Raw genomic sequence first — 17155 nt, forward strand, 5'->3', positions numbered from 1 at the left:
GTATGCAATTTTTACATGGAGGCAGTTGGAGGATTTTGCTGGATTGAGGTTGCATCCTAGCAAGAATGCCAAGGGAGTTAGGGTTAAGCTTAACAGTTCCTGAATCTTTCAATTTTAATTTGTTCCACTTGGTAAGAAGTGTTAATGAAGCTAAGCATTTGACATTCTCTGGTCATAGGCCCGTGAAACATTCCTAATGTCATGTCAGCTTCGTTTATCATGCTGCTGCCATTTCAGTCATGTTCCCTGTATCTAATAACAGTCATGAATGATAATGTTTTTGTGCAAAAAGGAACCAGACTATTTTTTCCTTCCAGCCTCGTTTTGGTTACGTTGATTTGAATGGGAAAAAAAATCAAGATGGCCGCAACATGATAATGGTCTATACAGCTCCATGCAGCAACTTTGATATTGTTTGCTGGCATTATTTTCATTTCAGTTAAGTGTAGATATTGTATATAACTATTGCTAAATATACGCTACACAAGACTGATCATTGTTTCTGTTGAGAAGCATTTTAATTGTGTGTTCAGTCACATGGTGTTGTAAAAAGGCCTTTTTTGAATCAAATTTGGCCAAAATCACATTTGGCCAAGTTAACCTGGCTTTTTTTATTCAAAATTAGCCAAAATCCGACTTTTCTGGAAAAGTTAAAATTGTAAGGGGTTAACCTCGCGCATTTATTCAAAATTGGCTAAACTCTAACTTTTCTTGAAAATTACAAATTGTAAGGGGGTTAACCTTGTTTTTTGATCAACATTGGCCAAAATATAACCTTTCTGGAAAAGTAGAATTTGTAAGGGGTTAACCTTGTGTATTTGTTCAAAATTGGCCAAATTCTTACTTTTCTTGAAAATTACAAATTGTAAGGGGTTAACCTTGCTTTTTGATCAAAATTGGCCAAAATCTGACTTTTCTTGAAAATTACAAATTGCAAGGGGTTAACCTTGCGTTTTAATCAAAATTGGTAAAAATCTGACGTTTCAGGAAAATTACAAATTGTAAGGGGTTAGCCTTGCTTTTTAGTCAAAATTGGCTAAAATCTCACATTTCTTGAAAATTACCAATTGCAAGGGGTTAACCTTGCGTTTTAATCGAAATTGGTAAAAATCTGACTTATCTTGAAAATTACAAATTGTAAGGGGTTAACCTTGCTTTTTAGTCAAAATTGGCCAAAATCTCACATTTCTTGAAAATTACAAATTGCAAGGGGTTAACCTTGCGTTTTAATCAAAATTGGTAAAAATCTGACTTATCTTGAAAATTACAAATTGTAAGGGGTTAGCCTTGCTTTTTAGTCAAAATTGGCCAAAATCTCACATTTCTTGAAAATTACAAATTGCAAGGGGTTAACCTTGCGTTTTAATCAAAATTGGTAAAAATCTGACGTTTCAGGAAAATTACCAATTGTAAGGGGTTAGCCTTGCTTTTTAGTCAAAATTGGCCAAAATCTCACATTTCTTGAAAATTACAAATTGCAAGGGGTTAACCTTGCGTTTTAATCAAAATTGGTAAAAATCTGACGTTTCAGGAAAATTACAAATTGTAAGGGGTTAGCCTTGCTTTTTAGTCAAAATTGGCTAAAATCTCACATTTCTTGAAAATTACAAATTGCAAGGGGTTAACCTTGCGTTTTAATCAAAATTGGTAAAAATCTGACGTTTCAGGAAAATTACAAATTGTAAGGGGTTAGCCTTGCTTTTTAGTCAAAATTGGCTCAAATCTGAAATTTCTTGAAATTTACAAATTGCAAGGGGTTAACCTTGCTTTTTATTCAAAATAAGCCAAACTCTTACTTTTCTGGAAAATTACAAATTGTAAGGGGTTAGCTTTGCTTTTAAGTCAAAATTGGCCAAAATCTGAAGTTTCTTGAAAATTACAAATTGTAAGGGGTTAGCCCTGCTTTTTGATCAAATTTGGCCAAAATCTGAAGTTTCTTGAAAATTACAAATTGTAAGGGGTTAACCTTGCTTTTTGATCAAAATTGGTCAAATCTTACTTTACTTGAAAATTACAAATTGTAAGGGGTTAGCCTTGCTTTTTGATCAAAATAAGCCAAACTCTTACTTTTCTGGAAAATTACAAAATGTAAGGGGTTAACCTTGCTTTTTAATCAAAATTGACCAAAATCTGAAGTTTCTTGAAAATTACAAATTGTAAGGGGTTAGCCTTGCTTTTTATTCAAAATAAGCCAAACTCTTACTTTTCTGGAAAATTACAAATTGTAAGGGGTTAACCTTGCTTTTTAATCAAAATTGGCCAAAATCTGAAATTTCTTGAAAATTACAAATTGTAAGGGGTAAGCCTTGCTTTTTGATCAAAATTGGCCAAAATCTGAAGTTTTTTGAAATTACAAATTGTAAGGGGTTAGCCTTGCTTTTTGATCAAAATTGGCCAAAATCTGAAGTTTCTTGAAAATTACAAATTGTAAGGGGTTAACCTTGCTTTTTGATCAAAATAGGCCAAAATCTGAAGTTTCTTAAAAATTACAAATTGTAAGGGGTAAACCTTGCTTTTTGATCAAAATTGGTCAAATCTTACTTTACTTGAAAATTACAAATTGTAAGGGGTTAGCCTTGCTTGTTATTCAAAATGAGCCAAACTGTTACTTTTCTGGAAAATTACAAATTGTAAGGGGTTAACCTTGCTTTTTAATCAAAATTGGCCAAAATCTGAAATTTCTTGAAAATTACAAATTGTAAGGGGTAAGCCTTGCTTTTTGATCAAAATTGGCCAAAATCTGAAGTTTTTTGAAATTACAAATTGTAAGGGGTTAGCCTTGCTTTTTGATCAAAATTGGCCAAAATCTGAAGTTTCTTGAAAATTACAAATTGTAAGGGGTTAACCTTGCTTTTTGATCAAAATAGGCCAAAATCTGAAGTTTCTTAAAAATTACAAATTGTAAGGGGTAAACCTTGCTTTTTGATCAAAATTGGTCAAAATCTTACTTTACTTGAAAATTACAAATTGTAAGGGGTTAACCTTGCTTTTTGATCAAAATTGGCCAAAATCTGAAGTTGCTTGAAAATTACAAATTGTTAGGGGTTAACCTTGCTTTTTGATCAAAATTGGTCAAATCTTACTTTACTTGAAAATTACAAATTGTAAGGGGTTAGCCTTGCTTGTTATTCAAAATGAGCCAAACTCTTACTTTTCTGGAAAATTACAAATTGTAAGGGGTTAACCTTGCTTTTTAATCAAAATTGGCCAAAATCTGAAATTTCTTGAAAATTACAAATTGTAAGGGGTAAGCCTTGCTTTTTGATCAAAATTGGCCAAAATCTGAAGTTTTTTGAAATTACAAATTGTAAGGGGTTAGCCTTGCTTTTTGATCAAAATTGGCCAAAATCTGAAGTTTCTTGAAAATTACAAATTGTAAGGGGTTAACCTTGCTTTTTGATCAAAATAGGCCAAAATCTGAAGTTTCTTAAAAATTACAAATTGTAAGGGGTTAACCTTGCTTTTTGATCAAAATTGGTCAAAATCTAACTTTACTTGAAAATTACAAATTGCAAGGGGTTAACCTTGCTTTTTATTCAAAATAAGCCAAACTCTTACTTTTCTAGAAAATAACAAATTGTAAGGGGTTAAACTTGCTTTTTAATCAAAATAAGCCAAAATCTGACTTTTCTGGAAAATTACAAATTGTAAGGGGTTAGCCTTGCTTTTTAATGAAAATTGGCCAAAATCTGACTTTTCTTGAAATTTACAAATTATAAGGGATTAGCCTTGCTTTTAAGTCAAAATTGGCTAAAATCTCACATTTCTTGAAAATTACAAATTATAAGGGGTTAGCCTTGCTTTTAAGTCAAAATTGGCCAAAATCTGAAGTTTCTTGAAAATTACAAATTGTAAGGGGTTAACCTTGCTTTTTAGTCAAAATTGGCTCAAATGTCACATTTCTTGAAATTTACAAATTGTAAGGGGTTAGCCTTGCTTTTTAGTGAAAATTGGCTAAAATCTCACATTTCTTGAAATTTACAAATAGCAAGGGGTTAACCTTGCTTTTTATTCAAAATAAGCCAAAATCAGATTTTTCTGGAAAATTACAAATTGTAAGGGGTTAGCCTTGCTTTTTAATGAAAATTGGCTAAAATCTCACATTTCTTGAAATTTACAAATTATAAGGGATTAGCCTTGCTTTTAAGTCAAAATTGGCTAAAATCTCACATTTCTTGAAATTTACAAATTGCAAGGGGTAAGCCTTGCTTTTTATTCAAAATTGGCCAAACTCTGACTTTTCTGAAAAATTACAAATTGTAAGGGGTTAGCCTTGCTTTTTAATGAAAATATGCCAAAATCTGACTTTTCTGGAAAATCACAAATTGTAAGGGGTTAGCCTTGCTTTTAAGTCAAAATTGGCCAAAATCTGAAGTTTCTTGAAAATTACAAATTGTAAGGGGTTTGCCTTGCTTTTTAATGAAAATTGGCCAAAATCTGACTTTTCTGGAAAATTACAAATTGTAAGGGGTTAACCTTGCTTTTTAGTCAAAATTGGCTAAAATCTGAAGTTTCTTGAAAATTACAAATTGTAAGGGGTTTGCCTTGCTTTTTAATGAAAATTGGCCAAAATCTCACTTTTCTGGAAAATTACAAATTGTAAGGGGTTAACCTTGCTTTTTAGTCAAAATTGGCTAAAATCTCATTTCTTGAAATTTACAAATTGTAAGGGGTTAGCCTTGCTTTTTAATGAAATTTGACCAAAATCTCACATTTCTTGAAATTTAAAAATTGTAAGGGGTTAACCTTGCTTTTTAATAAAAAATTGGCAAAAATCCCACTTTTCTTGAAAATTACAAATTGTAAGGGGTTAACCTTGCTTTTTGATCAAAATAGGCCAAAATCTCACTTTTCTTGAAAAATTAAAATTGTAAGGGGTTAACCTTGCATATTTATTCTAAATAGGCCGAATTCTGACCTTTCTGGAAAATTACAAATTGTAAGGGGTTAACCTTGCTTTTAAGTCAAAATTTGCCAAAATCTGAAGTTTCTTGAAAATTACAAATTGTAAGGGGTTAGCCTTGCTTTTAAGTCAAAATTTGCCAAAATCTGAAGTTTCTTGAAAATTACAAATTGCAAGGGGTTAACCTTGCTTTTAAGTCAAAATTTGCCAAAATCTGAAGTTTCTTGAAAATTACAAATTGTAAGGGGTTAGCCTTGCTTTTTAATGAAAATTGGCCAAAACCTGACTTTTCTTGAAATTTACAAATAATAAGGGATTAGCCTTGCTTTTAAGTTAAAAATTGGGCAAAATCTGAAGTTTCTTGAAAATTACAAATTGTAAGGGGTTGTTAGCCTTGCTTTTTAGTCAAAATTGGCTAAAATCTCACATTTCTTGAAATTTACAAATTGTAAGGGGTTAGCCTTGCTTTTTAGTCAAAATTGGCTAAAATCTCACATTTCTTGAAATTTACAAATTGTAAGGGGTTAACCTTGCTTTTTAATAAAAAATTGGCAAAAATCCCACTTTTCTTGAAAATTACAAATTGTAAGGGGTTAACCTTGCTTTTTGATCAAAATAGGCCAAAATCTCACTTTTCTTGAAAAATTAAAATTGTAAGGGGTTAACCTTGCATATTTATTCTAAATAGGCCGAATTCTGACCTTTCTGGAAAATTACAAATTGTAAGGGGTTAACCTTGCTTTTTGATCAAAATTGGCCAAAACCTGACTTTTCTTGAAAATTACAAATTGTAAGGGGTTAACCTTGCTTTTTAGTCAAAATTGGCTAAAATCTCACATTTCTTGAAATTTACAAATTGTAAGGGGTTAACCTTGCTTTTTAATGAAAATTGGCCAAAATCTGACTTTTCTTGAAATTTACAAATTATAATGGATTAGCCTTGCTTTTAAGTCAAAATTGGCCAAAATCTTAAGTTTCTTTAAAATTACAAATTGTAAGGCGTTAACCTTGCTTTTTGAACTGGCTGATAATAAAAAGATGAAATGGTAAACGATTCGCAAATGTAACACAAGAGTGAAGATGTCAGATTTTCTCCGGAAAATAAATTATCCATTTGCAGACCGACATAAGATTTTGATGAAAGACCTTGCAAATGTGTTTAATGTTTGTTGTGCGACGAGACTGTTGAAACATTTAGCAATATTTGTTTGGTGTGGTTTCTGTACATCAACTCACGCTCTGTATTAGTATCAACGACCGGTCAGGGGTTACCATGACGATACCTCATCATCTTGGTGAGCTCAGCAGAGTACATCCTCCTTGAACAGTTTCCTGGAAGTTCCTTTCACCCTCATCAAGAGCAAAAACCTAAAAGAAAGGAGAAATTGAAAAAAAAATCAAGTAAATATTTTCAAACTCAATGTTGGGACAAGTGATCCAGAACAAATTTGGGAATAAAAATATACTTTTGCAAAATAGTTTTTCAAAGTTCTAGTTCTTAGGTGGACAATTTGAAATTCGCAATTTGAACCTAACAGTCCTGAATCCTCCACTTATTATACAATTTTGCACAACTTGGGCATATTGGGGTTTTTTTTTTTGCTAGTTGGGGCTGACAACTGTTTAAGAAAGGAGGCTGGCTAAATCTTTGATTTTTGAATCTCTAACGCATGATATCCAACAAATGATGGGAGAATCTATCAAGATGCTGAAAGGATTCATTAGCAGATGTAGGATTTTGTAGGACTTAGGAATTAGGTAGTCTGATATAACGTCACTGGAGCCGTGATACTTATTGAAGAGTCAAGTGCGATGAATGCACTGTTTGTATCCAGCATAATGGAGGTTGATGGGGGACTCTAGGGTTGCAGACCAGTAAATCGGTCCGAAATTGCCTACGCCGGCCAAATCACGATTTGCATGCCCTCAAAATCTTCAGTATTTGAGCATACTGTGGGCCATGAACTTGAGGATTTGTAAAAAATATGGGTGGAAGCCGTGCACAGGACTGTGAGCTTGTAGTTCCGTTCAATTTGGATGAAATTGGGGCCCTTAAAGCGCTCTATTTTGCAATGGAGTGTAGGCATCGTTTTTCAAAATGGCGATAAGGGGTGATCATCTTCAGATGGAAATTTCTCCTAAAAGTCATCAGTTGACCCCCCGTAAATTGAAAAGAAAATGAAAGATGATGAAATAAGCTTTAATTTGATGTGTGTCTCGAACACCTTGGAGAGTTGTGAGTTTTTTCCCCGAATTTCTGAAGTGGGAGCATTTATCATTGGGGTCAATGGAAGTTTATTTACTGGTCTGTAACCCTAGAGGAGACCCTACAAAGGAACCAGAGGAGTTTTGGGTAAACTGTTTGGTTGTGCCTTAGGAATGTTTACTCACATTTGATTAGGAGACTGTCTTGCTGTCACACCATGGATTCCCCTATGGCCGTCGGCTTATCAGTATTCCATCCTTTCTTCAGTCCAGTGTAGCCCCTCGCCTCCAGTCGCAGGTAACTGTAACGAAAAAAATACCAAATGATAAAATTCATCTAGCTACCAATTTTGGAAAGCCCTTTTAAAATTGGTTAATATAAACTTAGATTTTTTTGGGGGGGGGGGGGGGGAGGGGGAGAGTTGGACCAAAACAATTTGCAACAATACAGCAGCAAGATCCCTTTTTGTAGAACTAAACTTTTCAGGGGTGAGATTGTCCATTTTTTTTCAAAAATCTGAAAATTGGACAAAAGGTCTTTCTTTCTATACTGATTTTCTTCTTTCAGATTCAAAAAGTCTGAATTCAACAGCCATTGTTTTTGTTTTTTGGGGGTTTGCTTTGTTTTTTTGAGATACCCAAAATGCAGGTGTATATAGGGGGCCTATAAAATGCTAGACGGCATGCTAAACTGATTGCTCAATCACAGTGGCGTAGCCCCCCCCCCCCTGAAAAATTCCTGGCTACGCCACTGCTCAATCAGGGCTGAGAATGATGAGTTGTTGGATGTCGTTACAAGCACGTTTAGATACTTAATTGGTTCTTCTCCTAAATACTCCGCAGGGGAGGTTTAACAGGAGGCCAGAAACACCAGGGGCAAACCCCTTCTCTTATCGAAAGTGTTACTGGGTTCTTAAATGTGCATTACACAACGCACGGGACCTATGGCTTAACGTCCCATCTGAAGGACGAAGCAATAACGGTTAAGTGACTTGCTTAAGGACACAAGTGCCAAGACCAGTACTCGAACCCACACTCTGCTGATCACAATCACACCAGAACTCAAGCCCAGTGCTCTTAACCGCTCGGCCACGACACTCCATTCACTTACAATACACTTCAAAATACAAAATTTGACTTGAGCACTTTTGTTGTTTCGACAGGCAAGTCCCATAATAATTTCAGCCTTTGTTAGGATGTTTATCTGTTCATCCTGCTGTCTATACTTGATCGTTTTTAATCAGATGCTCACCTTGGATTTGACGCTTCACTGCCAGCGGGATCGCATTCCTCTGAAGTCATTCGTTAATCGCTACTTTCTCCCCTTCAGTATAAGCTTCTCATCCATGGTAGCTTGTTCCTTGACAGCAATGTAATCATAAATAAAACAAAACAATCATTTATAAGCACTCAAGTTATCAAAATACAGTTTGCACTCAAATCTGAGTCCACAAATTTTGTATTTTGAATGTCGTTTTGTGGACTAAAAACACAAAAGCAGTTTTTTTTCTGTTGTGTTTGACTGTTTTTCTCTCTTATTAAGCAAGTCCAGATTTTTTAAAATGCCAGTTTCAGAACACAGAGTTAAAACTGGAGTAAGATTTGTTGAGAGGTGGAATCAATTAGAACAAAAAAGGCCCCTTTTAAACTCTGCATTTTGGTATTGTGGATCAATAAAATAAAACAAAAATCCACTTTGTGAAATCTTTCCAAATTTTTTAAAGAATATTTCAGTTTGCATGATAGGAACAACTAATTATAGAAACAAAAAAATATTTTTGCCTTAAATTAAAATTAAGGCTTGATTCTTAATGTTGTTGAGAATTTTTTTTCCTTCAATCCATCAATTTGATTAGTCATTATTTGTTTCAAAATCTTGCTTTTTAGGTGTTTTTTAGTTGTTTAGGTGTATACCTTCCGAAAGCTTTTGAAAATCCTGGTAAGGTTAGTGTAAACAGGGCCACCACGTGAAGGTCCCAGGATACCAGCCCCACTCGCTTTGAGTATAGAAGGTGAGAATTGAGATGGCGAGATGATATGCGAGATGGAGATGCGAGATTTCTAGAGCGAGATGCGAGGTGGAGATGCGAGATGGAAGATGCGAGATGCGTGATTTTTTTATAGCGAGATGCGAGATTCAAGACGGTGAGTTGCGAGATACAAAATGCGAGATTTCAATAGCGAGATGTGTGATGGTGATGCGAGATTTCTATAGCGAGATGCGAGATGGAGATGCGAGATTTCTTTAGCGAGATGCGAGATGGAAGATGTGAGATGCGTAATTTTCGAGTTGCGAGATGGAGATGCGAGATTTCTAGAGCAAGATGCGAGTTGGAGATGCGAGATTTCTATAGCGAGATTTCCATAGCGAGATGCGAGATGGAAGATGTGAGATGCGTTATTTTTTAGCGTGATGCTTTGCATCACGCTAAAAAAATGAAGATGAAGTTTTATAGCGAGATGTGAGCTTAAAGACAGTGAGTTGCGAGATGCGAGATGCAAAATGCGATATTTTAATAGCGAGATGCGAGATGGAAGATGCTAGATTTTAAAAACGAGATGCGAGATGGAGATGCGAGATGGAGATTTCGAGATGGAGATGGAAATGCGAGATGGAAGATGTGAGATGCATGATTTTTTTATAGCAAGATGCGAGATTCAAGACGGTGAGTTGCGAGATGCAAAATGCGATATTTCAATAGCGCGATGTGTGATGGTGATGCGAGATTTCTATAGCGAGATGGAGATGCGAGATTTCTTTATCGAGATGCAATATTGAAGATGTGAGATGCGTAATTTTCGAGTTGCGAGATGGAGATGCGAGATTTCTAGAGCAAGATGCGAGATGGAGATGCGAGATTTCTATAGCGAAATGCGAGATGGAAGATGTGAGATGCGTGATTTTTTAGCGTGATGCTTTGCATCACGCTAAAAAAATGAAGATGGAGTTTTATAGCGAGATGTGAGCTTCAAGACAGTGAGTTGCGAGATGCGAGATGCAAAATGCGATATTTCAATAGCGAGATGTGAGATGGAAGATGCTAGATTTTAAAAACGAGATGCGAGATGGAGATGCGAGATGGAGATTTCGAGATGTCTTTAGCGAAATGCGAGATGGAAGATGTGAAATGCGTAATTCTTTTATAGCGAGATGCCAGATTCAAGACGGTGATTTGCGAGATGCCAAATGCGATATTTCAATAGCGAGATGTGTGATGGTGATGCGAGATTTCTATAGCGAGATGCGAGATGGAGATGCGAGATTTCTGTAGCGAGATGCGAGATGGAAGAAGTGAGATGCGTAATTTTCGAGTTGCGAGATGGAGATGCGAGATTTCTAGAGCAAGATGCGAAATGGAGATGCGAGATTTCTATAGCGAGATTTCCATAGAGAGATGGGAGATGGAAGATGTGAGATGCGTGATTTTTTTAGCGTGATGCATTGCATCATGCTAAAAAAATCAAGATGAAATTTTATAGCGAGATGTGAGCTTTGAGACAGTGAGTTGCGAGATGCGAGATGCAAAATGCGATATTTCAATAGCGAGATGCTAGATGGAAGATGTGAGATGCGTGATTTTTTTCACGCTTAAAAATGAAGATGAAGTTTTATAGCGAGATGTGATCTTCAAGACAGTGAGTTGCCAGATGCAAAATGCGATATTTCAATAGCGAGATGGTGATGCGTGATTTCTATAGCCAGATACAAGATGGAAATACGAGATTTCTTTAGCGTGATGTTGCATCACGCTAAAAAAATGAAGATGAAGTTTATAGCGAGATGCGATCTTCAAGACAGTGAGTTGCGAGATGCAAAATGCGATATTTCAATAGCGAGATGCGAGATGAAAGATTGAAGATGCGAGATTTGTATAGCGAGATGCGAGATGGAGATGCGAGATTTCTTTAGCGAGATGCGAGATGGAAGATGTGAGATGCGTAATTTTCGAGTTGCGAGATGGAGATGCGAGATTTCCATAGCGAGATGCGAGATGGAAGATGTGAGATGCGTGATTTTTTAGCGTGATGCTTTGCATCACGCTAAAAAAATAAAGATGAAGTTTTATAGCGAGATGTGGGCTTCAAGACAGTGAGTTGCGAGATGCAAAATGCGATATTTCAATAGCGAGATGCGAGATGGAAGATGCGAGATTTTAAAAACGAGATGCGAGATGGAGATGCGAGATGGAGATTTCGAGATTTTTTTAGCGAGATTTCTATAGCTAGATACGAGATGGAAGATGTGAGATGCGTGATTTTTTAGCTTGATGTTGCATCACGCTAAAAAAAATGAAGATGAAGATTTATAGCGAGATGTGATCTTCAAGACAGTGAGTTGCGAGATGCAAAATGCGATATTTCAATAGCGAGATGCGAGATGAGAGATGGCAGATGCGAGATTTGTATAGCGAGATGCGAGATGGTGATGCAAGATATCTATAGCGAGATGCGAGATGGAAGATGTGAGATGCGTAATTTTCGAGTCGCGAGATGGAGATGCGAGATTTCCATAGCGAGATGCGAGATGGAAGAAGTGAGATGCGTGATTTTTTAGCTTGATGCTTTGCATCACGCTAAAAAAATAAAGATGAAGTTTTATAGCGAGATGTGGGCTTCAAGACAGTGAGTTGCGAGATGCAAAATGCGATATTTCAATAGCGAGATGCGAGATGAGAGATGGAAGATGCGAGATTTGTATAGCGAGATGCGAGATGGTGATGCAAGATATCTATAGCGAGATGCGAGATGGAAGATGTGAGATGCGTAATTTTCGAGTCGCGAGATGGAGATGCGAGATTTCCATAGCGAGATGCGAGATGGAAGATGTGAGATGCGTGATTTTTTTAGCGTGATTCTTGCATCACGCTAAAAAATGAAGATGAAGTTTTATAGCGAGATGCGATCTTCAAGACAGTGAGTTGCGAGATGCAAAATGCGATATTTCAATAGCGAGATGGTGATGCGAGATTTCTATAGCGAGATACAAGATGGAAGATGTGAGATGCGTGATTTTTTTTAGCGTGATGTTGCATCATGCTAAAAAAAATGAAGATGAAGATTTATAGCGAGATGAGATCTTCAAGACAGTGAGTTGCGAGATGCAAAATGCGATATTTCAATAGCGAGATGCGAGATGAGAGATGGAAGATGCGAGATTTGTATAGCGAGATGCGAGATGGTGATGCAAGATATCTATAGCGAGATGCGAGATGGAAGATGCGAGATGCGTAATTTTCGAGTTGCGAGATGGAGATGCGAGATTTCCATAGCGAGATGCGAGATGGAAGATGTGAGATGCGTGATTTTTTTAGCGTGATTCTTGCATCACGCTAAAAAATGAAGATGAAGTTTTATAGCGAGATGCGATCTTCAAGACAGTGAGTTGCGAGATGCAAAATGCGATATTTCAATAGCGAGATGGTGATGCGAGATTTCTATAGCGAGATACGAGATGGAAGATGTGAGATGCGTGATTTTTTTTAGCGTGATGTTGCATCACGCTAAAAAAAATGAAGATGAAGATTAATAGCGAGATGTGATCTTCAAGACAGTGAGTTGCGAGATGCAGAATGCGATATTTCAATAGCGAGATGCCAGATGAGAGATGGAAGATGCGAGATTTGTATAGCGAGATGCGAGATGGTGATGCAAGATATCTATAGCGAGATGCGAGATGGAAGATGCGAGATGCGTAATTTTGGAGTTGCGAGATGGAGATGCGAGATTTCCATAGCGAGATGCGAGATGGAAGATGTGAGATGCGTGATTTTTTTAGCGTGATTCTTGCATCACGCTAAAAAATGAAGATGAAGTTTTATAGCGAGATGCGATCTTCAAGACAGTGAGTTGCGAGATGCAAAATGCGATATTTCAATAGCGAGATGGTGATGCGAGATTTCTATAGCGAGATACGAGATGGAAGATGTGAGATGCGTGATTTTTTTAGCGTGATGTTGCATCACGCTAAAAAAATGAAGATGAAGATTTACAGCGAAATGCGATCTTCAAGACAGTGAGTTGTGAGATGCAAAATGCGATATTTCAATAGCGAGATGCGAGATGAGAGATGGAAGATGCGAGATTTGTATAGCTAGATGCGAGATGGTGATGCAAGATATCTATAGCGAGATGCGAGATGGAAGATGTGAGATGTGTAATTTTCGAGTTGCGAGATGGAGATGCGAGATTTCCATAGCGAGATGCGAGATGGAAGAAGTGAGATGCGTGATTTCTTCAGCGTGATGTTGCATCACGCTAAAAAAATGAAGATGAAGTTGATAGCGAGATGCGATCTTCAAGACAGTGAGTTGCGAGATGCAAAAAGCGATATTTCAATAGCGAGATGCGAGATGAAAGATGCGAGATTTGTATAGCGAGATGCGAGATGGAGATGCGAGATTTCCATAGCGAGATGCGAGATGGAAGATGTGAGATGCGTGATTTTTTAGCGTGATGCTTTGCATCACGCTAAAAAAATAAAGATGAAGTTTTATAGCGAGATGTGGGCTTCAAGACAGTGAGTTGCGAGATGCAAAATGCGATATTTCAATAGTGAGATGCGAGATGGAAGATGCGAGATTTTAAAAACGAGATGCGAGATGGAGATGCGAGATGGAGATTTCGAGATTTTTATAGCGAGATTTCTATAGCTAGATACGAGATGGAAGATGTGAGATGCGTGATTTTTTTAGTTTGATGTTGCATCACGCTAAAAAAAAATGAAGATGAAGATTTATAGCGAGAAACGATCTTCAAGACAGTGAGTTGCGAGATGCAAAATGTGATATTTCAATAGCGAGATGCGAGATGAGAGATGGAAGATGCGAGATTTGTATAGCGAGATGCGAGATGGTGATGCAAGATATCTATAGCGAGATGCGAGATGGAAGATGCGAGATGCGTAGTTTTCGAGTTGCGAGATGGAGATGCGAGATTTCCATAGCGAGATGCGAGATGGAAGATGTGAGATGCGTGATTTTTTTAGCGTGATTCTTGCATCACGCTAAAAAATGAAGATGAAGTTTTATAGCGAGATGCGATCTTCAAGACAGTGAGTTGCGAGATGCAAAATGCGATATTTCAATAGCGAGATGGTGATGCGAGATTTCTATAGCGAGATACGAGATGGAAGATGTAAGATGCGTGATTTTTTTTTAGCGTGATGTTGCATCACGCTAAAAAAAATGAAGAGATTTATAGCGAGATGCGATCTTCAAGACAGTGAGTTGTGAGATGCAAAATGTGATATTTCAATAGCGAGATGCGAGATGAGAGATGGAAGATGCGAGATTTGTATAGCGAGATGCGAGATGGTGATGCAAGATATCTATAGCGAGATGCGAGATGGAAGATGCGAGATGCGTAGTTTTCGAGTTGCGAGATGGAGATGCGAGATTTCCATAGCGAGATGCGAGATGGAAGATGTGAGATGCGTGATTTTTTTAGCGTGATTCTTGCATCACGCTAAAAAATGAAGATGAAGTTTTATAGCGAGATGCGATCTTCAAGACAGTGAGTTGCGAGATGCAAAATGCGATATTTCAATAGCGAGATGGTGATGCGAGATTTCTATAGCGAGATACGAGATGGAAGATGTAAGATGCGTGATTTTTTTTAGCGTGATGTTGCATCACGCTAAAAAAAATGAAGAGATTTATAGCGAGATGCGATCTTCAAGACAGTGAGTTGTGAGATGCAAAATGCAATATTTCAATAGCGAGATGCGAGATGAGAGATGGAAGATGCGAGATTTGTATAGCGAGATGCGAGATGGTGATGCAAGATATCTATAGCGAGATGCGAGTTGGAAGATGCGAGATGCGTAATTTTTTTAGCGTGATTCTTGCATCACGCTTAAAAATGAAGATGAAGTTTTATAGCGAGATGCGATCTTCAAGACAGTGAGTTGCGAGATGCAAAATGCGATATTTCAATAGCGAGATGGTGATGCGAGATTTCTATAGCGAGATACGAGATGGAAGATGTAAGATGCGTGATTTTTTTTAGCGTGATGTTGCATCACGCTAAAAAAAATGAAGAGATTTATAGCGAGATGCGATCTTCAAGACAGTGAGTTGTGAGATGCAAAATGCGATATTTCAATAGCGAGATGCGAGATGAGAGATGGAAGATGCGAGATTTGTATAGCGAGATGCGAGATGGTGATGCAAGATATCTATAGCGAGATGCGAGATGGAAGATGCGAGATGCGTAGTTTTCGAGTTGCGAGATGGAGATGCGAGATTTCCATAGCGAGATGCGAGATGGAAGATGTGAGATGCGTGATTTTTTTAGCGTGATTCTTGCATCACGCTAAAAAATGAAGATGAAGTTTTATAGCGAGATGCCATCTTCAAGACAGTGAGTTGCGAGATGCAAAATGCGATATTTCAATAGCGAGATGGTGATGCGAGATTTCTATAGCGAGATACGAGATGGAAGATGTGAGATGCGTGATTTTTTTAGCGTGATGTTGCATCACGCTAAAAAAATGAAGAAGAAGATTTATAGCGAGATGCGATCTTCAAGACAGTGAGTTGCGAGATGCAAAATGCGATTTTCAATAGCGAGATGAGAGATGCGAGATGGAATATGCGAGATGCGAGATGTGAGATTTGTATAGCAAGATGCGAGATGAAGATGCGAGATTTATTTAGTGAGAGGCAAGATGGAGGATGTGAGATGCGTAATTTTTTTATAGCGAGATGCGAGATTCAAGACAGTGAGTTGCGAGATGCGAGATGCGAGATGCAAAATGCGATATTTCAATAGCGAGATGCGAGATGAGAGATGGAAGATGCGAGATTTGTATAGCGAGATGGTGATGCGAGATTTCTATAGCGAGATGCGAGATGGAGATGCAAGATTTCTTTAGCGAGATGCGAGATGGAAGATGTGAGATGGGTAATTTTTTTAGCGTGATGCTTGAAGATGAAGATAAAGATGAAGTTTTATAGCGAGATGCAAAATTCAAGACAGTGAGTTGCGAGATGCGAGATGCAAAATGCGATATTTCAATAGCGAGATGCGAGATTTTTATAGCGAGATGGAGATGCAAGATTTTATAGCAAGATGCAAGATGGAGATGCAAGATTTCTATAGCGAGATGCGAGAGGGAAGATGTAAGATGCAAGATATTTATAGCGATAAGTAAGATGCGAGATTTTAACAGTGAGATGCAAGATGCGAGATTTGAGATGTAAGATGCGAGATTGTATCCAGTCCCGTCTGCGTAAAAACAGCTCACCAGAGAACGTCTTTTCGATCACTTTTTCATATTACAAATAAGTTTTTGATAGTAGAGATTAACAATAAATCCACAGAAAAAGGACAATCATTTTTTATCCAACTGTGAAATTTTGGGCAAAATATTTGATTAGAAAACACCTCCGAAAAATAACCTTTGATTGCGACATTTCGGAACAAAAATAACGTTCACGTTTCGTGGGATTTTCATCGTCTGGGCCAAGTTAAATCAAGTACCATTTGGAAAGACTAATTAAAGAAGAATACCACTGACAATGTGGAAGACTTTTGAGAGCAAACCCTGATGGAGCCACATAAGTAGCTATTAAATACATACACTGAAGTAAAAAAAAAAAAAAAACGACGCCATATGATTATGATGATATAGGATTGTACACAACCGCTGAAGTGGCGTCTGGATACTACATTCTTTCCTTTTTTTTAACCACGCCCACCCTGCGAGCAAAGCTGAATTTTCTCAAATTCTCATTTCTTTCAATTTCCAGTACTATTTTCAACCGAAACTGTTTTAAAAGTACCCCAGCGCATTCTATGTACTTAGGCTTCCACTTCAAAGCCCAAAACTGTCAGGTTTTTAACCTGAAAATAAGGGAAAACTTACTTTGAATTTTGAGTTTGAGTTCTTACCCTGTTGTCCTCCATTTTGTCCGTGTTCCATTCGTGCCCGCGCGAAGAAATGAATGTGAAACGACACCACGTGTGGACAGAAATTCCGCGGGGGAGCTCCGCCTACTAACCATGCGGTTCCTCCAATAGTGTCCTTGTCAACGGAATGGGATT

The 17155-nt window shown here is 37.3% G+C and overlaps 1 long non-coding RNA gene across 1 annotated transcript; it reads right to left on the reverse strand.

Annotated features, from left to right (window-relative positions):
• Positions 1-5818: 5818 nt before the first annotated feature.
• LOC119723607 lies at positions 5819-17120 on the reverse strand. The gene is made up of 4 exons (XR_005270556.1): positions 17003-17120; positions 8361-8468; positions 7295-7410; positions 5819-6271 (listed from the first exon to the last, which is right to left on the reverse strand). It is a non-coding gene; the product is annotated as an uncharacterized LOC119723607 (long non-coding RNA).
• Positions 17121-17155: the final 35 nt, after the last annotated feature.

This window comes from Patiria miniata, unplaced genomic scaffold (assembly GCF_015706575.1).
Source record: "Patiria miniata isolate m_02_andy unplaced genomic scaffold, ASM1570657v1 HiC_scaffold_17, whole genome shotgun sequence".
Taxonomy (NCBI): domain Eukaryota; kingdom Metazoa; phylum Echinodermata; class Asteroidea; order Valvatida; family Asterinidae; genus Patiria; species Patiria miniata.